The sequence below is a fragment of the Mastomys coucha genome, unplaced genomic scaffold, assembly GCF_008632895.1.
Source record: "Mastomys coucha isolate ucsf_1 unplaced genomic scaffold, UCSF_Mcou_1 pScaffold20, whole genome shotgun sequence".
In the NCBI taxonomy this organism is placed as follows: Eukaryota; Metazoa; Chordata; class Mammalia; order Rodentia; family Muridae; genus Mastomys; species Mastomys coucha.
The window spans coordinates 112,149,259-112,174,998 of NW_022196903.1; the positions used below are offsets into that span (position 1 = coordinate 112,149,259).

At 43.4% G+C, this 25,740-nt stretch overlaps 1 protein-coding gene and 1 long non-coding RNA gene across 37 annotated transcripts in view; both read right to left on the minus strand.

Annotated features, from left to right (window-relative positions):
* LOC116099489 overlaps positions 1–8,019 on the minus strand; it is a 12,700-nt gene extending 4,681 nt beyond the window's left edge. Inside the window, exon 1 of the long non-coding RNA XR_004122272.1 lies at positions 3,520–8,019. This is a non-coding gene — a long non-coding RNA (uncharacterized LOC116099489). The remainder of the gene's footprint in view (positions 1–3,519) is intronic.
* Cacna1c (calcium voltage-gated channel subunit alpha1 C) overlaps positions 1–25,740 on the minus strand; it is a 529,265-nt gene that overhangs the window by 428,134 nt on the left and 75,391 nt on the right. The window lies entirely within an intron of this gene.

The following is a 25,740-nucleotide window of genomic DNA, read 5'->3' on the forward strand; positions in this document are numbered from 1 at the left end:
ACACAGACACACACACAGACACACACACACAGACACACACACACACACAGACACACACACACAGACACGCACAGAATTAATAATAATAACAGGTATCAACAAATACTGCTCATCGGTAATTCTCATTATCAATGGTCTTAATTCCCCAATAAAAAGACACAGACTAAAAGAATGAATATGAGAACAGGATGCATCGTTCTGTTACATACAAGAAACACACCTTAACTTCAAGAATAGATACCACCTGGGGAAAAAAGATAAATAATAAATATTCCAAGCAAATGGACCTAAGAAGCAAGCTGGTATAGCCATTTTAATATCTAAAGAATTAAACTTCGAATGAAAACTAATTAAAAGAGATGGATAAAGGACACTACAAACCTATCAAAGGAAAAATCTACCAAGGACATGTTTCAATTCTTTTATTTTAATTTTTTATTATTATGTGTATTATGTGAATGTGCTTTGTTTGGCCTGCATCAATGTCTATGTGAGGGTGCTAGATCCACTAGAACTTAAGTTACAGACACTTGGAAGCTATCATGTGGGTGCTGGGAATGGAACCCTGGTCCTCTAGAAGAGCAGCCACTGAGCCATCTCTCCAGCCTCCTCATGTTTCAATTATTCACACCTATGCCACAATCACAAGGACATCTATATTTGTAAAAGAAACACTCCTACAGCTTAAATCACATATTGATCCTCACACAGTGACAGTAGGAGACATCATACCCCATTCTCATCAATGAATAGGTCATCCAGCCAAAAACTAAACAGAAATACTGGGGCTAACAGACACTTACAGAACACTGCATCCAAACTCAAAAGAATATACCTTCTTCCCAGCAGCCAATGGAACTCTTTACAAAATTGACCACACATACACACACACACACACACACACACACACACACACACACACACACACAAAGCAAGTCTCAATAGATACAAGACAATCAAAATAACTCCCTGCATCCTACCAGACCACCACAGAGCAAAGTGAGATATCGAGAGTAACAGGAAGAACAAAAAGCTTAACAAACTCACGGAACCTAAACAACTGATGAAAACTGGGTCAAGACAGAAATTAAGAAAGAAATTAAAGACTTTCTAGAATGAATGAAAATTGATACAAAATGTACCCAAACTTATGGGACACAATGGAGTTGGTTCTAAGACACAAGTTCCTAGCACTACACGGTTAGTTACATTAAAAAAAAAATTAGAGGGCTGGAGAAATGGCTCAGTGGTTAAGAGCACTGACTGCTCTTCCAGAGGCCCTGGATTCAATTCCCAGCAACCACATGGTGGCTCACAACCATCTGTAATGGGATCCAATGCCCTCTTCTGGTGTGTCTGAAGAGAGCGATGGTGTGCTCACATACATAAAATAAATAAATAATAATTAGAGAGATCTCATAACAACTAGCAACTTAATAGCCCACCTGGAAGCTCTTGAACAAAAAAAAGAAATCCCACTGAAAAGCAGTTGGTAAGAAATAATCAAACTTGGGGATAAAAATCAATAAAATAGAAACAGAAAATACATAGAATCTAAGAAAATCAAAGAAATCGAAGAGATGGTCCTTCGATTTACAAAGTAAGATTGACACATCCTTGTCCAAATTAACTCGAAGGTGGAGATAGAAGATCCAAATTACCCAAATACTAATGTTTTACTGAAAGAATGTAGCAATAAAATGACTCCTAACGACGTCCTTCTACACTCAGAGATCGGTGCCTTCAGCAGCAGCAACAGCAGCCATCCTCAGAGAAGCATCCTCCTGCAGCAGTTGGGAACAAACACAGAGACCCACAGCCAGACAACATGCAGAGACTGAGAAACCTTGGAACACTCAGCCCTATATGAGATGTCCCCATCAAACCCCTTCCCTCGGGGATCAGGGGACCCTACAGAAGGAGACAGAAATAGTCTAAGAGCCAGAGGGGATGGAGGACAAGGAAACCAGGCCTTCTAAATCAACAGGATCTATGCACGTATAAGCTCACAGACAGAACGGCATGCACAGGGCCTGGATGGGTGTGCATCGGATGGGGTCCAAGAGCTGGAGGGGAAGTGGACACGTGCCCCCAACCCTAACCCAGAAGCTATCTCCAGCTGATGTGCACTGAGAAGAGTTGGGTTTTTGCAAGCATGCTCCCATCGGGAGCATAAACAACTCTTAAGGGTTGTTGCCTGCCTGACAGTAGATGCCCAACAGAAATGTACTCACAGGCATCTTCGGAGGTTCCTTGCCTCACAGTGTTATGTAAGAGATTTGTTTAAATCATGTTTCCCTGTTTTTAATCCTCCAGGTCCTTTGTGTATACATTATAGCATCCAGTGCTGTGCTTTTATGGGATTCCTGAGTATTCAAAGCAGTTCTGTGTCTATATCTGTTTCTTGGGCTCTTTCCTTCTGTTTGTTTTGTCCTATTCCAGTGTGTTTGTTTTGTTTTATCTTATTAGATTTTATTTTATTATTGTCCCTTAGAAACCTGTTTGTTTTCTAATGAGACAGAAAGGGACTGGATCTGGATTGGGGAGAGGAGGTTGGAAGGAGGAACTGGGAATTGTAGAAGGAGAAAAAAACATAATCAGGATACATTATATGAGAAAGATATATTTTCAACAGAAGGAAAAATAGAAGTGCCAGAGTATCAAATAATATTAAGGATCTTGGCTGTGATTGTTGTCTGGAGTAATACAGATATTTAAAAAAAAACACCATTTGGGGCTGGAGAGATGGCTCAGCGGTTAAGAGCACTGACTGCTCTTCAACCCAAAGGTCCTGAGTTCAAATCCCAGCAACCACATGGTGGCTCACAACCATCTGTAATGAGATCTGATGCCCTCTTCTGAGGTGTCTGAAGACAGCTACAGTATACTTACATATAATAAATAAAAGTCTTTAAAAAAAAAAAAACACCATTTGTCTGTTACAATGCATACTAACATACTTACAGGTGAAATTATATAATGGCTGAATTTGGCTTTCAAATATTCAATTTTTGAAAAAAAGACAGAAGGAAGGAAAAAAGAAAGAATGAAAGAAAGAAAGGAAGGAAGGAAGAAAAGAAAGAAAGAAAGAAAGAAAGAAAGAAAGAAAGAAAGAAAGGAGAGAAAGGAAGAAGAAAGAGAGTAAGAAAGAAAGAAAGAAGACCGAACTTGGAGAGAAATGCTTAAAACTGAATTGGCAAGTGTTGCTAATTGCTGGACCTGGGAGGTGGAGACCAGGAGACTCCACCAGCAAATCTCCACTCTTTAATTATATTGGAGATTTTCCATTACAGAAACAGTTTTAAATGACTCCTACTCTATAGTGTAACTTAATGAAGTAAAAAATCACATTCAAAATACACAGAAGAGGTTTCAGCATCCATCGTTTCTGAACGAGGTCTAATTCTAGCAGTAAAGGAGCCAGCGCCTTATGAGCATAGACAGATCCCTAACCCTCGCCTCCTTGGTTTAGAGGAAGCCCATCTGGGGGATGCCCACCCCACTCTCACGCCCACTCACCATCTAATCTGATCTTGGACGCTAAGCAGGGTCAGGCCTGGCTAATAATTAGATGAGAAAGAAAGCCCCTCTGCTTTTCATCCTAAAGGAAGGCCACCTGCTCTCGTGCTTCTGGGAGTTTAACTGCCTGAGGGTACCAAGGAGTCTGGCTCTCTTGTCACTGTGGGACCCTGCTCCTCTTTTCCCATGTAAGGACACATATTGCTCTCATTTGTTTCCTTCCCCTCGGGCAATTCCTCTGCCACTATGGAGAGGTATTACACATCTAAATAAATTGTGCAATAAATCTGCAAACTTGCATGGAAGGTATTAAAGCCACCCTTTGATGTCTGGTATTGAGTGTCCGGGAGTATAGAGGTAACTTTCATTGAATTCCAGGCCCTTAAAAGGCGGGTATTATTGCCCCTGCTTCCAGATGAGGAAACAAAGTAGCAAGTCACTGGGAGAATCGTGCTGACAGCTGATGTGCTCTCTCTGTCTAGCCACAACCCGTTTTCTCAGCTTGATTACAACTGCAAGGGACAGACAACTGTCCATCACCCCCTCCCACTTTGCTGGGAAACTGAGACACAAACCTAATCCGGTACAGGCGACAGGCCTTGTGACAAGGACAATGTGTTCAGGAAGGGAGGAAGGGAGTCCCACTCATGGCAAAAGACGCCTAGCATATACTGTTCATTTTCATAGTGGCTGCTTGCCAACGGTGTGCTATGCATCTCAGAGATCATACACAGGGTGGCGAAAGTGTCTGGCTTACCTGAGCCAGTGGGTCTATCCCTGCTGTTCCTATATTGTTATTAGTACCACCTCAAACAAGAAAGATGATGCATTGAAAAATCACCCTACACCCAAACTCTGATGGACTGAGATCAGCATTTAACAACCAACTCACTAATACCAAATGGATTAAAAAAAAAATTCTTTCTGGTGATAGACCTTTCTAGAAATGGAGGGCTGAACAAATAACTTGTCTCCAGTTTTCTTAGGAGCTGCGTGGAAGTTTGTGCCTGGCAGCTCTTTCCTATTGCCCTTTAAACCCACAACGCAAACTCTCACCTGCCTATGCATGCCAGCCAGCCAACCATCATCTCTCTCTCTCTCTCTCGGCTCAGTGGAAACGTATATTAGGGGCAAGTGACGCATGGAAATGTTTGTGCTTGGACATCACTCCTAACCAAGAGAGTCCTGTACAAAACTCCCACCTCCTTCACCAGGGCAAGCTTCCCTTGAGCAAACCTTTCCCCTAGACACCCTGACATGCCCCCTCACTTGGGTTACTGTCACCCGCCCTTCCCTTGGTCATTGTCATCCCACCCTTTGTGTGGGCAGGTTGTCACCTGACCTTTCACCTGTGTGCCCCATCATCCCATCCCTCACTTGGACATCACCTCACTTCTAACAGCTCATGTTACATCCTGCTGTCTCCTGAATTAATGCCAGTCTCTTAACAGGAACTGCCCCTGTCACTCATTACTTCCTGACGAATCTTCTCCCTCCCCCTGCCTTCACCTGCCCCTCCCAATCTGGGAAATTCTTTCACTTTCCAAACTGTCCTCCTTCCAGACAAGGTTCAAGAGCGCCAATCTATTCTGATTTTCTCCCCTCTTGTCAGGTTGTGCAAGACAATTATCTTTAGTCTTTTATTTGTGTCACATCCCTTCTCTGTGGCACTGATAAGCATGCTTCCCTGATCCTGTCACTGTCCCAATTATTGTTAGAGAGGAATAGCTATCTTTACATGGTTGGAGTTTTTTAATGAAATAAAATAAAATAAAATAAAATAAAATAAAATAAAATAAAATAGGAGTGTTTGAGTCTCTTCTTGGAGTCTAAAGCCAATCCTCTGCCTTCTCTGCAGATATTTCTTTACCCTTTAATTTCATTTTTAATACTTATATTCTGAGCTCTTAAGAAGAAAAAAAACATAAAATTGCTAGTGTTACTGTCATCAATACTAATATTAATTTTTATAGCTAAGATAATCTGGTCTTGATTCATTGCAACCATATGGTACTTATTGGACAAGCACATTACTACTTAATTAGAGGACCAAGAGCTCCTGGTGACAATAATCTGGAAATACTCCTCAGAGCTAACATTAAAGGAGACAGGACCTCTGGCTCACAGCTAGAAGAGCTGAAATCACCGCAACATTAAGCTTGGGTGGAGGCAAGTGTCCCTTTAGCTGTTCTACGAGTTCCAGTGTGGAGGCAGGCAGCACATTTACTCTTCAGTACTCAAGTCCATCCCACATCTGCTTCAGATCTGCCCTATTACAGTGACTCACATGCTATCAGTTAGGAGACTACTAAACACTAGCAAATGACACCGGCATTTACATGTTGCAACACAACAATAGTTCTTTCCTTCCATGCAAGCAAAAGCATTATTATGGCCGCCTGCAGGTTGGGCTTGCTCACCTGAGGGCCATTATCTTCTCAATTCCCCTACCTATGACTTTCTCCCAGGCCCATCAAGTCCACACAGGACTCCCTCTCGGAGACCTCTCTCCTATGTGATCTAAGGTTCTCACACACCTACATATGTCCCGCTCATAACACAGTCTTCTTTATAGCGCTTAGGGAAATTTGAAGTTGTCTTACTTAGGATGTCTGCTCCACTTCTCTTTCCTCTTTGTCTTCATATTAAATGTCCACCTTCTCTATATGGCTCCCTACTGCATCTCTTGCACTTACATCCCAATGAGCATTCAAAAAACATCCACAGGGAAGAGGGGTGGCGGGAGGAGAGAGAGTGAGAGAAGTCCAGGGAATTTAAGTGATATTCCTATGGTCACCTACTCAGAAAGTGACAGAAGAGGGTCCCGTTGTGGGATTTTTTTTCCACTAGAAGAGCATGCATACTTTCTTCCTTGGTCAGCCCTCACTCACCCAGGCCAGACACACTACACAGCACATGCTTGCTCAAGCAGTGGCAGTGGTGTGGTATCATCTGTGCCATCCCGTTTGACATCTGGCTGGAATGGCTACTCATGCGAACAGAGGTCCCAGGCTATGTCTCTCTGGGGCCAGTGTTCTTGGTTCTAAAGTAAGTTCTGCTCCATCAGACCCACCTCTGACTTTGGCCAGACAGGCTCAGAACTTGTGACCTCACCAGGCCTCCCTACTCCCAGCCAGCCTTTAGAAAAGAGGCCAACCAGTTCCCCAGACCCAGGTCAACTCACCCACTTGACTCACCAGGGAAAAGCTGTGTGATGTAAACTTGCCCCCCCAAGGCCAAGGGCTTCCCCTCTTGCCAAATAGGACTATCCAGGATCCAGAGAATACCCAGCCCTTCTCCCTGTCCCTGAGCTGGATGGAACTGGTGTCACTCTGGCTAGAAAGAGGCCACCAAACACTCCCTGGAAGCCCCTGCAGGCCTGTCAAGCTCTCCAGAGACAGAGGGGGCTGGCAAACAGCGCTAGCTTTCCTCTATGCCAGAATGCCCATCTGCATCCAGGTCACCTGTGCTAGTCCCTGGATGTGTATCCCTTTCCACTGGATACGGAAGGAGAGAAAGCCAAAAGCAGGCAGAGTGGAACTCAAGTCTGACTCCATTATCCACAGCTAGTAGGCTTCTCAGACATACTTGGCACCCCTGGGGAGTAGGAGCCAGGAGTCTTCTGTCTCAACCCCCTAGCTCGCCAACCAGAACATGATGTCTTTAAGTGGTGACTCATGTTTGCAGTGAGAACTGACTAATTATTTTGATCTTCTCGAAGTCACTTGCCTCATTAGTGGATACTCTCCATCCTGGGCCAAGACCCAGTACTGAGGCAAGCTTGGCTTACTTAAGGGAACACTGGGCGGGGCAGCCAGGCCTGTCTTCTCTATAAGTTGTGCTTCAGTCCCAAGCTCTCTCTCTCTTTCTCTCTCTCTCTCTCTAAAGTGGGTGTTTCTCCTGAGGGGTGTATCCCCATATGAAGAAGGCGCTCCTTTCCAAAGGCCCTTTTTCTGGAGCCACATTAAAAAAGGGTGAGACTGAGCAAAAATGCCAACTCCAAAAATGCAAAGTCTCCTGAAATGATTCAGCCTTGCACAGACAAAAGTCATGGCAGAACCAGACACCTAACTGCCAATCACAGCCGGGCCTGGGCTTTCATTTCCTAAGCATCTACCATTGCCCAAGCATAATGCTAAGTGCTTGAGACAAAGGGACCAAAAAACAAGCCTTAAATCTACAAAAGCCTGGGTGGGAGACTTCCTGCACCCTCCTTCCTGCCTGCATTCTTCTGGGACTCTCTCCCTGGTCCCAGGAACCCACACACATGGGGCACCGTGAGCAAGTGACTGTTTCCGCAGTACCCTTTCCCCAATGTACTGGGCAGTTGTCAACAGGTAAAGCCAGGAAGCAGTGCCCGGATCCATATGAGCTCTGAAAGGGCAGAAGCAAAGGCAAGGGAACAAGAGAGCAACGTGGAAGAAACCTCAGAGCACAAGGAGGGGGTGGTCCAAGCAGGGGTCTGATTCCTCCAGAACCGACAGGTTAGCAAATGTGTGGAATAATCGAACTTGAATATCCTACATTACAGGCCCACTTGGTATTTTCACAAAAACCTAAGAAAATGGTCAATATGGAAAAGTGTAGTATGTCTATAAGCTCAGCATACTATGCAGAAAAGCAGACAGACTTAGCCTCAGGCCTCCCAAGAACAAGGAGCCTGTCCTACACAGCCAGCTGCCTTGGAAAGAACAGGACCAAGGTACTCATGTCAAACTGGATGTATATCAGAAATACATCTTGAGCCGTGTAAGATCTCTCTTAGTCAGCTCTGGAAAAGGACAATATTTGTGGAAATAAAAACACAAAAAGGAAATTCACAGGACACCACCCTGGGCCTTGTCGTTCATGGAGGAAATGCTGGCTTACATGTGTGTTAGCAGCAGCTCAGGGGGATTGTGTTACTGCCCCCCACGGGCCCCCATGAAAGTCGTGAGCTGCCACTTGCCAAGGTGGCATCCCAGCTCTTTAAGCTCCCAAAACCTGAACTCCCACCAAGGTGGAGCAGACCAGAGTATTAAAGACAACTGCTGAGCCTCTAGGCACCCTTCTCTGAAACAATGCACATAGATCATCAGCAGAGTGTTACCCCACTCTGACTCGGCAAGGCCTAAGCTCTCTGCTCTCAGGAAGCCCGCAAACCACCTGCGGACCGCTTCCTGACTGGGCAAATCAACTTTTCTATTGACTCAAAGCCAAGAATTTCTTATTAGCTTAGAACCAAAAATTGATATGTCTTGCTACTGCCACGAGTACTGCCCAGGGTTCTCCAGGGACCAGAGGGGAACGCATCCCTCCCACTCCAATTCCAACACCGTAGTATAAAGAATCACCACTGTGCATTCCAACTTCTGGCAGGGCCATATCCTCCAGCAGGACTGAAGTGGGAAGATAATAGTGGTCATGGCATAAACACCAACAGTGAAGTGACGCCAGAGATATGAAGCAAAAGCCAGGTGAATTCAAAGGCTGTTAAACAGTGAATTCATATGTGTTGTATTTTGCCTACTTCCTTCATTTATTCATGAGCCACTACAATACCAACAAACATTCCCTTTTCTTTTTTGCTAATGGCATCAGTTAAAGCTTAGGCTGAAAGGTCTGTGTGTGGGGCTCTGCAATAGACAGCCTTGCAAGAACTCTAAGCCCAGGAAAGCCAAGTGATTCAGGCCATAACTGATATTAATCATCAGTTTACAGAGGAGAAACATGTGCTCTGCTTTATATATGAATCCCCAACCATCTTTTCATCTCTTCTAACTTATCCTTCAGACAGCTACCAAGCAAAGACTCTGAGGCTCAATCCTGATTGTTTTCCTGTTCTGAATCACCTCTTCATCACGGCACTCAGGATGGATGGTATAACACACAGGGCTCCGATGACCCGACCTCTACCTTCCTGTAAGCCGTGTGTCCTTCAGTCCCCTTTAATACACACATGCTCCCCTTCACCCACAAAATCACTTGCAGGGTCTAAATTATTCCCATAGGAGCTTTGTTCCCAATGCCATGAAGTAGCTTACACTTGATCTACCCCATATATGTAACTATTACTCAGTTAAATATATATTATTTATATATTACAAATACCTGTATGTGTATAATAAATTCAGGCACAATCTGGGAGAAGAGAGCACTGAGTAGGTTTATTTAGGTTTCAAAGCTTTTTTCCCCTCAAGAACAAGCAGCAGTTACACTATATGCAAAGGCTGCAATTACAAAGAAACCTGCAAAATCAACAGACAGAATTCAGGGGAGCTGGAAAATAAGAAGTGTAACAAAGAACAGAGAGGAAGGGAATTCCAAATCGTGCATGGAACCAACATCTGCAATTGCTGGCTGACTCTTGAACTACAGAGAAATCTACGAGGTGTTCTTCGAGCAACACAACAGAGATTACAGAAGTCAGGGCAGGAAAGATGGCTCCGCTGGTAAAGGCCTTTGCCACTAAGCCTGACAGCCCAATCTTGGTCTTCCAAACCCATATGGTAGAGGGAGAGAATTGACTCTTACAGGCCATTCTCTGACCTCCTCTCCTGTGTGTGGGCATTTGTGTGAGCTAAGCACACACACACACACACACACACAATAGATAGATAGATAGATAGATAGATAGATAGATAGATAGATAGATAGATAGATAATTTTTTTAAAGGTTTGCAGCCTCTGCTGAGTATGAAGCACATAAATTTGGGATTTTCAGTTCACCAAAATTAGATGTCTGCTAAAATAAAAAATTAAGATTTTTCCAGAATTCATAAACTATGTATCATTTACAATGTCCATAATATAATTCAAAATCATCAGACATGTAAACATGTAACATACACTTAAGGGACTGGGCAATAGAGCAAGTCTGAGAGGAGTCGGATGTGGACCGAGCAGAGAGGATTTGTCACCCACAGCTTTGCAGATGAAACCGCGCTGGGACCCTTGTCTTCTAAGTGGGACTTTTGTCTCCTTACTCATCCCAACCCAGCACCAGCTCTCCCAGGAATCCCTCCCAGTCACCTCACTGCTGCTGATTACTCGGAAACTTCTCATTTAAATACCTGTGACATTCCCACATCTCTCCAGTATTCTTAAGGGCAGGGAGTTGATCACTCTTATTTATAATATTGATATACACTCCAGGGTTAATGGAAAATGTAGGTCAAAGATAAGAAGTGATGATAACTGGTAATGGTATTTAAGCTTTGAGGACCCCTGACCTGGCTAGCCCTTGTGGACTGTTCTCATGGTTGAAAATGCATGAGTCCACACTGTGACAAGGAGGACATAGACATTTAACTGCAGAGATCTGCTCACAGCCTACCTATTCTCAAAATCAGAAACCTATTGACCTCATCTATATACTACTGATCACTCCTGTAGACTTCTGCTCCCAAGATGAAGCAGACTCCTTCATTACCAGCTCCTTGTGCCCACTGACCTCTCATAGATCAGCTCATTATCAGCTCCTTATGCCCACTCACCCCCTCATAGACAAGTCAGGGTTAGACAACCTAGACTACTTCTAAGGCGCCGTGCTCTTAGCATTTCACAATACTAAGTCATTCAATTTTCCTAAAAACCCTGAGAAAGTGTTATTCTTACTGCTATTTTACATAGGACAAAGTTGAGACCAAGGCAGGAGCTCAGTAGTGTAATATTTGACTAGCATGTACAAGGACCTGGGTTTAATCTTCATTACTTCCCCCAACACACACACACACACACACACACACACACACACACACACACACAGAGTGGGGGCAGGGAGAAGAGGAGAAGAGAGAAGAGGGGAAAGAAGGAAGGAAGGAAGGAAGGAAGGAAGGAAGGAAGGAAGGGAGGGAGGAAGGAAGGGAGGAAGGAAGGAAGGAAAGTGGGATGTTGGTATGACTATTCTCAAGATTAGTAACTGGTATAATCCTTTGCCCATCATAACAGGCCAAAAATAGATAGATAGATAGATAGATAGATAGATAGATAGATAGATAGACAGACAGACAGACAGGCAGATGGATAGGTATAAGAATAAAAGAGAGGAGGGGGAGAGGAAGAGGAGGAGCAAAAGAAAAAGAGCTCAAGAGTAGCCTTTTAATTTCCTTTTTAATAGAAGTATGTCACTTCTAACCTAAAGAGGCACTTTATATGGGAACAATGTGCCAAACCACCATTAAAAGCAGAAGCCATGTGAAGATTTGGTCCACCATATAAAGATAAGCTGAGCGCTCATTGTCTGTTCAATGTCTGTTTCTGTCACCTACACAGTACAAGTGGGCACCCCAAAGACTGGCCACATCAAAGTGCAGACACCCCCTGCTCTTCCACGGGACAAGGAAAGGAAGGGGACGGGCTACCAAAACACTGTTAAAGTGTGTCACAAAGGCTCACCACTCAACAGTACAAAATGTTCTGGCCTCGCAGAGTGACACATTTCCTAGAGAGGGAGTATCTGAAAAACGACTAGAGAGTCTGGAGAGGTGGCTCAGTGATCCAGAGCACAGGCTCTTCTTTCAGAGCACAGAAGTTTGGTTCCCAACACCCACAAGGGGCTCACAATGGTCTGTAACTCCAGATTGCAGGAGATCTGACACCCGCCCAGGCGCCAGGAATGGATGTGACATGGAGACATATACGCAGGCAAAACATCCACACATCAAACAATGAAGTCTTAACAATAAGTTTTAGAAATCACTGGAGCTCTTCAGTATTGGTGGGTAAATAAGTTTTAGAAATCGCTGGAGCTCTTCAGTATTGGTGGGTAAAGGACACTTCCTTCAAGTTTCATCCTATCCTGGTTAGAGTTGGTTGATTGGTTGGCTGAGACACAATCTCATAAAGCACAGGCTGGCCTTTAACTCTCTCTCCTTCCCTCCACCCATCCCTCCCTCCCTCCTTCCATCCCTCTCTCTCTCTTCCCCCCTCCCTTTAGCCAAGGATAACCTTGAACCTCTAACCCTCCAGTTCCTACTCCCTGAGTACTGGCACTGCAGGTTTACACCATCACTGCAGAATTACAGGCTGCTGGAGATGGAACTATAAATTGAGAAGCCTCCCAGGCCCCTGGCCCTGCTTTATCAAAAGTTCTTTCTTCACTAGCTGCATGTCCTCTGATTAGAGACCAAGTTATTTGGTTTTCTTGCTCTCTGAATTCTTATACTGGTCCTCAGCTTTTCTTCTCCCAACCTTCCTGACTCTAAGGGTCAATGACAAACTTAAATTCCACTTGTCAAGATAAAAGACAGGAGATCTGGAAGTCTTCCTGTGTGTAACTCACCCATCAGCAACAAAAAGTACAACTTTCATCAGACTTCTGTCTCTGTGTGCAGAGGACACTGCACTGGATCTCTTTTAAGTACTTAAATGCTGGGTTCACACAGGTGTACACACACACACACACACACACACACACACACACACGCACATATCACTCTTGAATCTATCCAGAAGTTATCCAAAAGGTAACACTCACCAACCGTAATTTTTTTCACTTAAATGGAGAAAGATGATGGACATGTCAGCTCCCTGTTGACGTCAGGTGGTGTCCACCCTGTTCTCAACACTTAATTTCAACTGGCAAGATCAAAGTATCAAGTTTAGTGGCACACCCAACATCTCAGAGCAAAGAAATTATAAACTTCTGTCTCAAATTCAATGTCTCCTTCCTCTTAATTGCTTCTATCTCTGAACTGCCCTCCACTATTAACACTTGACGGATTTTGGGTGCTTCAAAGCAGAAAGTCTAGGGCAGAGGTTCTCAACATTCCTGATGCTGTGACCCTTTAATACAGTTCCCTCCAACCATAAAATAAGCTCCTTGCTACTTCATAACATTAATTTTGTTTCTATTAGGAATCATAATATAAATATCTGAAATGCAGGATATCTGATATGTGACAACCCCAAAGGGGTCTCGACCCACAGGTTGAGAACCACTGGTCTAGATAAAGCAAAGCTGGAACAACATCATCTGAGAGCAAACTGGAGAACCTTCCTTAGCAGACACCTGAAGAGCACTGTGTCTTGTTAAAACACACGTCATAGAGCATGCTGCATTTTTCAGTGTTTGGTTAAGAAGCTAAAGCTTGAGTGCAGTTTATTTGTGCTAGCAGGAAGCATGGGTGACTGAGTCTCTCACTAGTAATCTCAGGCTCCAGAGAGTCAACCCTTGTTTATCTTTTCCCGTTCCATAATTCATAGAACCCTATTAAAAATGCTATCATGTACGTAATTAGCAATGCTCCTGTTTTTATTAGAACTAAGATGATTTCTCAAATCATTACTTACTTGTCGAAATGATAAAGGCAGAGTCGTAGAATACAGTGTACAAATCAGAAAATTTCTCAGGAGTACTGGAAGACACACACCTGTGCTTCCTGCTCCTTCCCAGTTGTGACAGTTATAACTGCCACCACTACTGATGAGCACTAACATTGTGTGTGCACCTTACATGTGTTATCACGCATAGCCCTCGTCTTAGGAGACGGGTGTGAACTCCCTACTTCTGATGATGGGGGTGATAATTGATAAATTGGTTAGGATAATACAACTGTGTGCTAGGGCTGAAGATGTAACCCTGGCTTTGTCTGACTCCCAAGTCTCTAAATTTAAACATTCCTTGATTCTTGCTCAGTATCTTCTGTGACATCATCTGATAACACAGATAAGTGGGGGTTGTTTAAGTTCCATAAAGCCAAGGTTGTGGTAAGGATGAAAGACAAAGACAGATTAACAGACTGTCGTGTGGAGAAATAGAGAAATAGAAATAGTAAGGCAGAGACGATTCCTGATTAATCTATAATTAGTTCTAGCATTTAAATTTGGAGTGGACCCCAGAGACCACCCCAGTTCATCTCTTTCTTCTCCTTGACACTGGGTATCACTATGTGGCCCCAACTGGACAGTAACTCACTGTGAAGACCAGGCTGGCCTCAAACTCAAAGATCTACCCATCTCTGCCTCCCAAGCTCTGGGATTATAGATATTCAGCAGCACACCAGGTTACCTCTTTCATTTTACAAACAAGGGCTTTCTAGCCAATCAGAGGGGAGGGATTATTAACCTTCGGTGACAAAACCAGACCTCTGGGTTTCCAGAAATTGTTTACCTATAAAAAATTGTCAAAAGAAAGTAGCCAGGATTACTGTCATTATGGCAGTCACAAAACAGCTTTACCAAAGAGCTAAGTGAATGATGAGTCAGAAGAGCATTGAGCCTCTATGGGGAAGCCGGGTCTTTAAAGCATGCCGAGCTGTGTCCCAGGGATGGAATGAAAACCAGGCAGCTTGACGGAACCCAGCACGGCAGGGCATGCTTTGTTTTCTCAATTACTCGGGCAAACACAGAGAAAAAGATGTTGCTCTTGATAACCACCACACAGGGTAGATGTCACTTCACTTTGGTCTACTTTTGGGTGAAGGTGGCGCCAGTTATATTTGAGATCAGCCACAAATAGCCCGTGCTTTCACTGGGGCCATGACCCTGGCAAGCCATCACCATCACTAGGGTATTCTTGGGCCACGGGAAATACACAGAGAGCCACCAGAGTCCTCGAAAACTAACCTAACTCCAAGCAATGGGGGGGGGGGGGGGGGGGGGAGGGAGGAGTCAGTCCTGGGCATGGTAAACATGCTTCACAAACTCTCCTGGCACCTGGACCACGTTTGAAAATATTTCTGGACTCTTGTTTTCTCTGTGAACCTTCACCATTAACTAGAAGCCATTTTCTTTACCTGCCTGGGAAACAGAAAGGCTTTATCTGATGTGATGTCTCCCATCGAGGAATGATGAAGAGGAAGCAAGACTATTTCTAGGCTGTCAACAATGGTGTCAGCACAGCATGACAATAAAAGAGCAGTGGATGTGGAATTCAGACAGACAGACAGACAGACAGACAGACACACACACACACACACACACACACACACACACACACTGCATGTACACAAGCCATCTAATTTTTTGTACTTATCATGACACATTTGATTCCTTTCTCCTAAAAGAGCTCTTCCATCGACCAGCTACACAGGCCTGCCATTTGGCTTATGAGACATTTGGCCGTCAGTTTGAAACATTATAACAATTTGAGCCATCCTATTTTTAAATGGGAGAGACATATCCATAAGTCTTCCACATGCAAGGGCTTAGGAATGGGAGCAACCCCTGGTTTTGTGTTGGCTTCCGATGAAACACAAAGGCTTTCGTCTCAGCCAAGGCCCTGTTCACCACACACTCAGCAATGCTAAGGATAAAGGTACATGGCTAAGGACAGGTGCCCTCCGGGAAGCACCTTCAAAGGGCAGGCATTATACCAGGAGTCTTCTGTGTCCTCTCTAACTTCCTTGTAAGAAAGAAGGTCTCCTTCAAACGTCTGTTGCCCACTAATGGGGGGTAAGTACAGCCACCTGCTTTCTACCCTGTCTCCAGGGCTCCATACGGAGAGAGCAGCTCTTGTTTTTACTCCTCTGGACATTCACTGTGCATTAGGAAGGGGTCTCAGAGGTGGGTCCTCCCCTTTTACTGTTTTGTTTGGATTTTATTTTGTAGATACTAAGAAGTAATGGACTATTTTTCTCTATAACGGTCTGCTTCCAGCCTCTGCAGAAAGGAAACTGGGCAGGGCCCATTTCCCCACAGAGGCAAAAATCAGAATCTTCATCTAGGATGGACCAAAGGGTGAACCATCACTACCCATACTTGCTGGGACTCAGTGGGCAGAGAGGAGAGGCCTAACATAGAAAGTGGTGGGTGGATCTCGTTATGAACATAAGCAACTGGTGTGGTGGCACATACCTTTGCCAGCACTCAGGAGGAAGGAGCAGGCAGACCTGTGCAAACCAGCATGGTCAACATAGCAAGTTCGAGGCTAACTGGGGCTACATAGTAAGACCCTGTCTCAAAAAAACAAAGAACAGAGAGCATGACCACCCTATTCAGGTGTTGGTTGGATGTTGTTCTCTCAAAGTAAGGTATTTTCCCAAGAACCCTGGAAGAAAGGATGGGGAGATTTATAACCAAAATTAAACTCCTCAACCTCTAACACTCACAGCAAACCTACAAAATAGACGTTTTCGCCCTGATCTCACAGACCAGAAAACTGTAGCTTGCTTGTAAATACACTGAAGTCAGTGACCTCACAATCTGGCTGGCAATAGAATTAGAACATACCAAACAAACGGGGAAAAGCTGAGCGCCAAACCCCTTGGCGGAGGAGCAAATGGTCCTGGAGATTGGGTGTAGTAATTGAGCACTTCTTCATTTAATAATCAACAACACAAAACACAAGTTCCAAGTTCCTGCTCTCAGCTTCGCAGGAGGTAAATGGCTGGCCCTCCATTGAGAGTGCTCAGAAGCTGAGCTGCTAGACGCCAGAGAGAGCCCTTTGTTTTCCAAACAGCATTCTTTCAAATCTTTCTACAGGGCAGGCAATGTCCCAGAAAAGTGCAAGTGACTTTTACAAAGAAAAAACTAGGCTATAATCTCCATCATTTTTCATGGTTTGAGGCTCCAATTCCCCGTGGGTTCATTTGCCTTGCTGGAGCATTTATCTTTGCTGCCAGGCGGCTACATGAAGGATCTGGACTGCACGCAGAGGTATAGGAATACTGGCACCTCAGGCCAGCCCTGAGCAAAATGATGAGGCAGGCCAACGAAACTGATCTTTGGTGCTCTGATACAGCTCTGTGTACCCCCTGATCTGTACCAACCCTGGTCTCTGTACCCCTTCTCTGACGTCTGACTGTAACCCAACAGGGTTGAATGAGTAGCCTACAGGGTTCCACAGCTATTCAATCCCAAAGGCCCTTTTCATGGACCATCATATCAACAATGTAATTTACAAGATGTTGTCAGCCAAATAAACCATGGAAGATGATGACCTGCCCTGTCCTTGTATTTACCAAAGATAGATGGCTACAGAGCAGAAGCTCTACCAGTACGGGCAGAGATGTCCTGGAGCTGCCCTACCAAGTAAATGGGAAGACACGTTTTCATCTGGAAGCAAAGGAACCGGACATTGCAGTTACTCTTTGTAGCTCCATCTGGCATAAAAGGGCAATTTCCACTTAGGTAGCTTGAAATATTAACAAGTGCTCTAGACACCATCCTGCCCTTTATGAGACACTGGGGTGTGGGAACTCTGGATTGGAAATTATTATAATGATGCACAGTATGTTTCCTCTCAGAGGCATTCATACTTTCTTAAAATTCAAAATATCCTTCAAGACTCCAAGTATTAAACCTCAATAATTATATCCCAGAAAGCAAAACTGTAAGTACTTAGGGGACAGGAAAGGCTTTGGTGATTCTGCCTGGAAACCTATTCTGCCTAATGTCAGAGCCACTGAAGGGATGAGGATGCAGAAGGTGGATGGCTGGTCCATAAAGAAAACAATCCTGGACTGTGTATCCTGCCCATTCCTCTGGTGGGTTATTTTCTATATGTTAAGCATCATGCTTAGCAAATAAACCATGTCCTGTGCTTCCTGGAAGATTAGGGGCAGGTTGTGCTTCTCCATACTTAAAAGCAAAATGTATCACCTCTGACAACCTACCACCGGAGCAGCACACCTGAGACTTGCCAACACTGTATTAGAGCCACGGCCAGCAGAAACTGTCGAATAATTATGAGACAGACAGACAGACTCTACCAGCGAACGTACAATCACTGTTCAGTTAAATTGACAGTGGTCAACCGCCTCCTAAATATCTATGTTTATACCCACAGTCAAAAGCTACTCTCAGCCTTAGTTAGAGACGCCTCTCTTTGCAGAGAACTACAGTGCACTGAGAATTACACAGCTGTTCAGGTGTGGAGAATGAGTGAGAGTTGAGTGCTCAGTCCTAAATTAAACATTATACCACCACCTCTCAAGCTCAGGGAATAGATCGAAAGGGGTCAGAAAGAATGTAAAAAGTCCAAGAATGAGGGGATGGAATGGGAAACGCCATCTCCTGGGTATGACACAGCCATTGCAATCTTGAACCAACAGCAACTGCAGTCACCTGACCTGGGCCTGAATAGACTGGTCCTGTCAACTGTCAGATGGGGATGGGGAGCTTTCGGGCCCCTACTCCTCCTTGCAGAACTCTTGGCTATAGATAGTCTCTGGGAAGTGGGGAGTCAAGGTCACCTGTTGTTTTATACCCACTGCGGAGCCCACCAGATTCCCAAGGAGAGTCATACAGGCGGTCTTCGTCAAACTCAACAGGTCACCAAACAAAAGACATGGATGTGAGAAAGGAATCTGTAGGGAGAAGAGGTCCTTGACAAAAGTATTGCTAATCAAATGTGTCTTATACACACATGACAATGTCAAAGAAAAATTAATAAAATGGAAAAAATAAAAAAAAATTCTTATACTCGAGTGATAAAATTGTGTTAAAGTCAGATTACAGTGACTTTTGCTGCTCTGCTGCTAAACTAGAAAAAAAATCATTGAATCTTATACTTAAAGTAAGGAAATGTCACTACAAATGCATTATACTGATTAAATAAAGTATTATGAAATTTATTTTAATATACATAAAAATATCATAAAATAAAGATACTCATTCTTAAATCAATAGTTTCTGCAATTTAGGATCCTACCAACTTGGTCTAGAAAAGAAGAAATGAATAAAAAAGGTATGGAACTGGGGAAGACAGCTTGGCATAGAAGAGCACTGGCTGCACAGACAAGCACACCTGGGCTCAGACCCTCAGCACCCACATAAAAGTTAGGCATGGCTGCACATCCCTGTGACCCAAGACTGGGAACTGGAAACAATATGAAGGAAGGAGGGCCGCTGAGGCTGATAGCTGCCAGCCTGGCTGAGGAGATCAAAAAGAAAAGCTCCTGGTTCAGCAAGAGACCCTGTCTCAAGTGAATTCACATAGCATCCCTCTATGGCCCCGACAGACATATATGTGTACATACATGCATACATACATACGTATATGTGCACATACATATATCAACACACAATTATAAGAGAAAAGAGCAGGAAATACTGAGAAAGGAAATGGCTACAATGTATATTAAATTATACTAAAGGGAAAACGATGTGTGGAATAAATGATTTATGTAAAACAATCCCAAAGGACATAGCCATTTACCACCCGTAACCTGTCAGTTTCTTCCAGTTGTTTGGCATAAGACAGACTTATAAAAGTCAAATAGGTCTGAAAGGCTCGTTTCAAGAAGGAGGAGGAGGAACGAGGTCCAGAGGAAAGGGAAAAACAAAAAGAACTGGAGTTCTCCTCCATGTGGTTAGCCTCTCTTCATTGTCAGCTTGACTGGACTTAGGATCACCATGTAAACGAGTCTAAGGCTGTGTCTCTGAGAATGCCTCCAGGAAAGTTTAACTGAGGTGGGAAAATCAACCCCGAATGCATGCTGAGCCTTCCATGGGCTCAGGTGCTAGACGTTAGAAGGAAACACTTAGCCGAACACTGAGTTTCTCCTTCCGTTCCCTGACCGCAGATACAGTCTAAACGGAGCTCCACCCACCCTGCCATGTCCCCACTGCTGTGCCTTCTCTACCTCTGTGGACTGGACTGTACCTTCAAACTGTGAGACAAAATCAGCCCTCTTCCCTCAGTTGCTTCTTCCCCAGCACTGGGTCACAGCAAGAAGAAAAGTATTAATCTGTATTTCTTACTCACTCTTCTCCCTCCCTAACAAACCTCTTTCAATCCCTTAACTATATCTTTTTGTATTTAATTCCATACTTTAAAATGTAGTTCTTGGTGAATTTTTTCACTTATTGTCCATTATGTAAAGTGAGAATTGACGTGCTTTCTCCCGCCTCTTTCCCATTCTTCCCCAGGTTGTGGCACATTCATCTCATGCCAGCAGATTGCGTTTTCATTTCATGACTGGAGAAAATCTCTTTTCACAGATTATACTTGCCTCTCTCCTGTACTGGAGCCTAACTTCCTGAACTCAGTGTTGACCTTGGTTTGACCTTTCCTGGTAGATACTTCATCAAGTAAATCTCTATTTGCTATAGACCTGTAACAATCTGAAAATGCTTTTGTTTTGCAGGTGATAGTTCAGTTGGGTATATAATTCTCCACTAGAAATCATTTTCTTCCAGAAGTTTTAGAACATTACTCTATTGTCTTCTAGTCTCCCAAGCTCCTATTAAATATAGCTGATTCCTAATCTCTTGTAAAATACTTTTCTTGCTTTTAGATACCATACAACATTACAATTATCCCTACTTTCCTAAAATGCTGCAATGATGTGACATCATGTTAGCATGTTCATTGGTATGAGCACAGAAGGAGCCATTCAACAGGGAAATACATGTCTTTCTGGTGTAGGAGATGTTAACTAATATTTTCTCCCCTCGTCTTTTCCATTTATCCCTTTATGGAATCCCTAGAGTGGTGGTTTGAAAATGATTGGCCCAAGGTGTGGCACTATTGGGAAGTGTGGCCTTATTAGGGTAGATGTGGCCTTGTTAGAGGAAGTGTGTCGCTGTGGGGCTGGACAATGAAGCCCTCCACCTAACCATGTGGAAGCCAGTCTTCTTCTAGCAGCCTTCAAATAAAGATGTAGAACTCTCCTGCATTGTGCTTGCCTAGACACAGCCATGATGTCCCTGCCTTGATGATAATGTACTGAACCTCTGAATCTATAAACTATCCTTAATTAAATGTTGTCCTTATAAGAGTTGCCTTGGCTATGGTGTCTGTTCACAACAGTAAAACCCTAACTAAGACACTTAGCATTCAGACGTGAGACTTCTTATTCTGATTGTCTAATTGTCATGATTCTCCTTCTAGTTCCCTCTCTGATTTTGTTTTGACCTTTCCTAGAGACTCTTAAGCTTTGATTTGCAACCATTCATATCCCACAGTGACCATATTATTTGATTTTCAATTTTTTCATGTCTTGTGAATGTTTCTTCTATAGAGCAATTAGTTCCCATTTCTGTCTTTCTAAAGATGGAGTTAAGGGAGATCTCTATTTTATATTTTTAAGTTTCTTCCCTAAGATTCTGCTTTAAACAGATATTTAACTTTGGTCTCTTATTTCACCTTAAATGCTTTCTTAGATGTTTTTGAATTTAGAGTGAAACAACAAAGACTTAGGACAGTATTCTGAAGGACAGATGGGACTCGTTCCCTAGGTTTCACTGTGGATGGCTTTGCTGGGTTGACCTTTCTGAACCTCTGAGGCCTCATTCTACAGGCTGAGCATCTCTGGTTAAAGAGAAGTTCAAGCCTTCTACCTGAGGGTTAAAGGTTTGTACTCAGTCACCTGGAAAAGCAGCTAGAATAGGCACCTCTGATGGCCTCCACTCATATCCTCCCCAGTCCAGAGAGCATCTGCTCTATGTTCACTGGAGAGCATCCAGTATCCAGTAAGTGTAAAGAAAGAAACTAGCTGGGAAAAAAGACAGAAAGAAAGATTAAAAGGAGGAAGGATACTTATTTTCCAATCATTTTTTAAACCAATTCTCCAAAATTTTAACCACATTTTCAGCCATCATTTCCAAAACTGCCTGATGACACCAATTCCCAACACTTGGAGAAGTGATGAGTTATATTTTAAACATCTGAATGTTCTCCTTTGCCACTTAGGGTTCAGCTACTTTATGTACACAAAACCCACTGCAAATGTCCCATCAACTTCCCAGCTCTCAGAACATTGTTGCATCTCTCTCTACTGCTGCTGCCCACAAAACGGTAATCTCTGATGAGTCCCAGCTCTAACCTTCACTTGTGATCGTGGCCAAGGAAGGCCTTGTTGCGGGGTAAAACGGACACAGACATCAACTCAAATGAAGTGCTGGAAACCAACCTCCTCCACACAGCCTGCCTGAGGACGTTCTGTGCATGCGACTCTGTAGAAAAACTCGAGTGCTAAAGACCAAATAGACGTAAAGGAAGTCAGTCAAAACAGAAAACCAGAGGATTCGTAGTCTTCTGTGAATCAAGAGAAAACCAGTTCCCAGGAAAGCAGTGGTTGGTTACAGCTGTTTGATTGTTAAATATCACCACAAAAATTTTCAGGCAAAATATGTTAGCAAAGAATATTTCAGGGATCATCAAGACAGTGTCAATGTGAAGGCTTGCTCGACCTGGGGACTGAGTCTAATCTCTGAGACCCACAAGATGCAAGGAGAGAACCAGCTTCTAAGCTGTCTGTCCTCTACACTCCATACCTGCCATGGCGTATGTGCCCACACACTCACATACACGTACACAAATAGATACATAATCAAAACATAATAAAAATTAGATTGAGTATTCCAGATACCTAAAAATGAACACCAAGTGAAAAAGTGAAACAAGTAAAAGCCAAGCCCTGCAGAAAGTGCATCAGTGTGTGTATATGTGTGTGTATGTGTATGTGTGAGTGTGTGTATGTGTGAGTGTATGTGTAAGTGTGGGGGTGTATGTGGAAGTGTATGTTAGAGTGTAGAGGTGTGTGATTGTGTATGTGTGAGTGTGTGTGTGTGAGAGAGAATGTGCGTGTGAGAATACATATCTGAGTGTATTGTGAGTGTGTGTATGTGTGTGTATGACTGTATGTATATGTGTGTATAAGTGTGTATGTGAGTGTGTGTGTGAGTGTGTGAGTGTGAGACTGTGTGTGAGTATGTAAGTATGGTTACTAATGTCGTCTTCACACTGCATTTTGTCTTTGTAGTTTAAGCATTTTTTTAAAGATTTTTTGACCATCACTCTAGTGGGGTTTGGAAAAAAGCCATTCAATATGATATATTTATCTGTATTTCATAAGTACTGGGACGTTTTCTGATTTCTGAATCCTTTGTTACATTTATACAAAATGCACCATGCATTTAGAACAAGAGATGGAACATTTTTCCTATTTAATAAATAATAATGAAATAAGGTCTCAATCAAAGCCTCACCCAGATCCAGGAATACGATATTGCCAACCTCTAAGGAGCACACTTCTGTATGCCCTTCACCATGACAAGCCTCTTTCCCTGCCAACCACTGCCACCACCCTTTGCTATAACCACTTGGGAATAGCATTGATGATCTGGACCTCCTAAATGCTATGCAAGTGCCCTGCCACTGAGGTGAATCCCCTGCCTTTTTTATTTCATTCCTTTATTTGCTTTCTTATTTTATTTTTCCTTTTATACTGTGAGTTATAGTTCCTCGAGTTGCTTAGGCTGACCTTGAACTTGCTCTGTGGCTCAGGCAGTCTTTGAAGATTGCCATCCTCCTGCCTCTACCTCCTAAGTGTGCACTAACCATTTGTGACTTTACAGTCCTGTCTGTTTTCATATGCTATAAATGGAATCCTCCTAAACATGTTCTCTTTGTCTTCTTTCATTTAACTCTATGCTAGTCAGCATTACTAATATTAGTGTAAGCTTTTAGAACTTCCCAGGATAAGAGAAACACTTTGCAAGATTTATGATAAAATGGAAGGTCGAGGAAGTATGTGAAAAAAAAGAAAATAATATTTGCTCTAAGTTCAAAAAAGAAAATTAATTCCCAATTGTTTTCTCTTATGTGTGAAATATGATTTCACATTCACAGCAAGAAAAAAAAGCTCTTCCCCCCAAATTATTTTCTAGGGTAGTCTGGCTCATCCCCCACCAAGGGCATGTCCATGTTAGTCTAAACATCACCTCCCCAGCTTTTCTAGAAAGAAGGTGGCACACGCTAGTTTTGGTTGGTAATGCCTCCCAAAGTGGTGACACTCTTCTCCCAGCATTTACATACAGAACTCTTCAGGGAGCCAGAGCCCCACAGCACTGGTCTCCTCAGAGAGTAACTCATTCTACGGGAAAAGTAGACTGTGGTCTACTTTTTTTTGCCTCAACAGTCTAGTCATTCTAGACAGTTCTACAAACACCAATGGTCATTAAAAACTCATTGAATGGGAACTAGGAAGATAGCACATTCAGTAAAGAGTTTGCCCTCCAAACAGAAGAGCTGAGTTCAACTCCCAGCATCCATGCAAAAAGCTCAGGATAGAAGCACTTGCTTGGAATCCCAATGCTGTAAAGATAGAGACAGAGGGATCTCTGGGAATTGCTGACCTGCCACTGTTACTGGAAAGCTCCAGGCCCATGAAAGGTCCTGTCTCAAACAACAAAAACAAAAACAAAAACTACAACAAAAACCAGGTAGATGGCACTTGTAGGATGATATGTGTGTGTGTTTATGTGAGAGAGAGAAAGAGAGACAGAGACAGAGACAGACAGACAGAGACAGAGAAAGACAGAGACAGAGATTCTAAAGAGACGCATTAGGGTAATTCTAATGTTTCAAATCTATAGGCATAGAAGTCTAAGCATACTAAAATGATTTGTGTAGAGCTTGGGGTGTGACTTGTAGACCTGGGGTGGTAAGTGCTCAGTGAGTACACAACTGGGTTCAATCCTCAACACCACAAAGAAACAACAAAACAAAATTTGTACAAGTCATAAAGCCAGCTGGCTCGAGGCTCCTAGTGGGGAATGGTACCATGAACCCAATGGTCCCAAACAATACTGACACCATAACTCTTCCTAAATGCAAGCCAATCTCTCCAGCCACAGGAATATCTGCCATAGAACATGGACCTCGGGTTCTGCATTGTTACTGCATCGCTACACATCAGTCTGACTGGGTGTGGGCACCAGTCTTGGGTGTTTATTCCATAATGCTACCAACAAAATAGTATTACTCTACTGATATCTAAAAGCAAAGGGGACACCTATAGACCAGGGGAGCCAGATACAGCATCAGAGGACTTGGGGCCTACTGTTGAGTTGAGAGAGGACATCTCTGCACTGAGTGGCAAAGTCTTACTGTATTCTTAATTTAAAAAGAACTTCAACATGGGATGTTGGGACCCAGGGAGAAGAGGAAAAGTCAGAACAAGACAACTACCACGGTCTGCTGAGAATGTGATTAAGCTCAAGCAGGCCAGGTCATGTGATTAGCCTGGAGCTGGGCAGGTCATGTGATTAGCCTGGAGCCAGGCAGGTTGCAGGGGCCATGACTGACAGCATTGTTAAGTTTTCCTCAGACATTATTTAATTTTTTTCAGTGCTGAGTGGTGAACTCAGGCCTCCCAGACGCCTGCAAATGCTCTGCCACCGAGCTACCTACCTCCCAATGTCCTGCCAAGCATATTCTAGTAAACCTATTCAGGATCTATACCTGTGTACCACATCTCCCCATCATGTAAGTTAAAAGTGAAGTGGCTGACGCCATATTGACACAAGGCTACTGTGTCTGACCCTGCAGGAGTTTCCTCCATTCCTGCT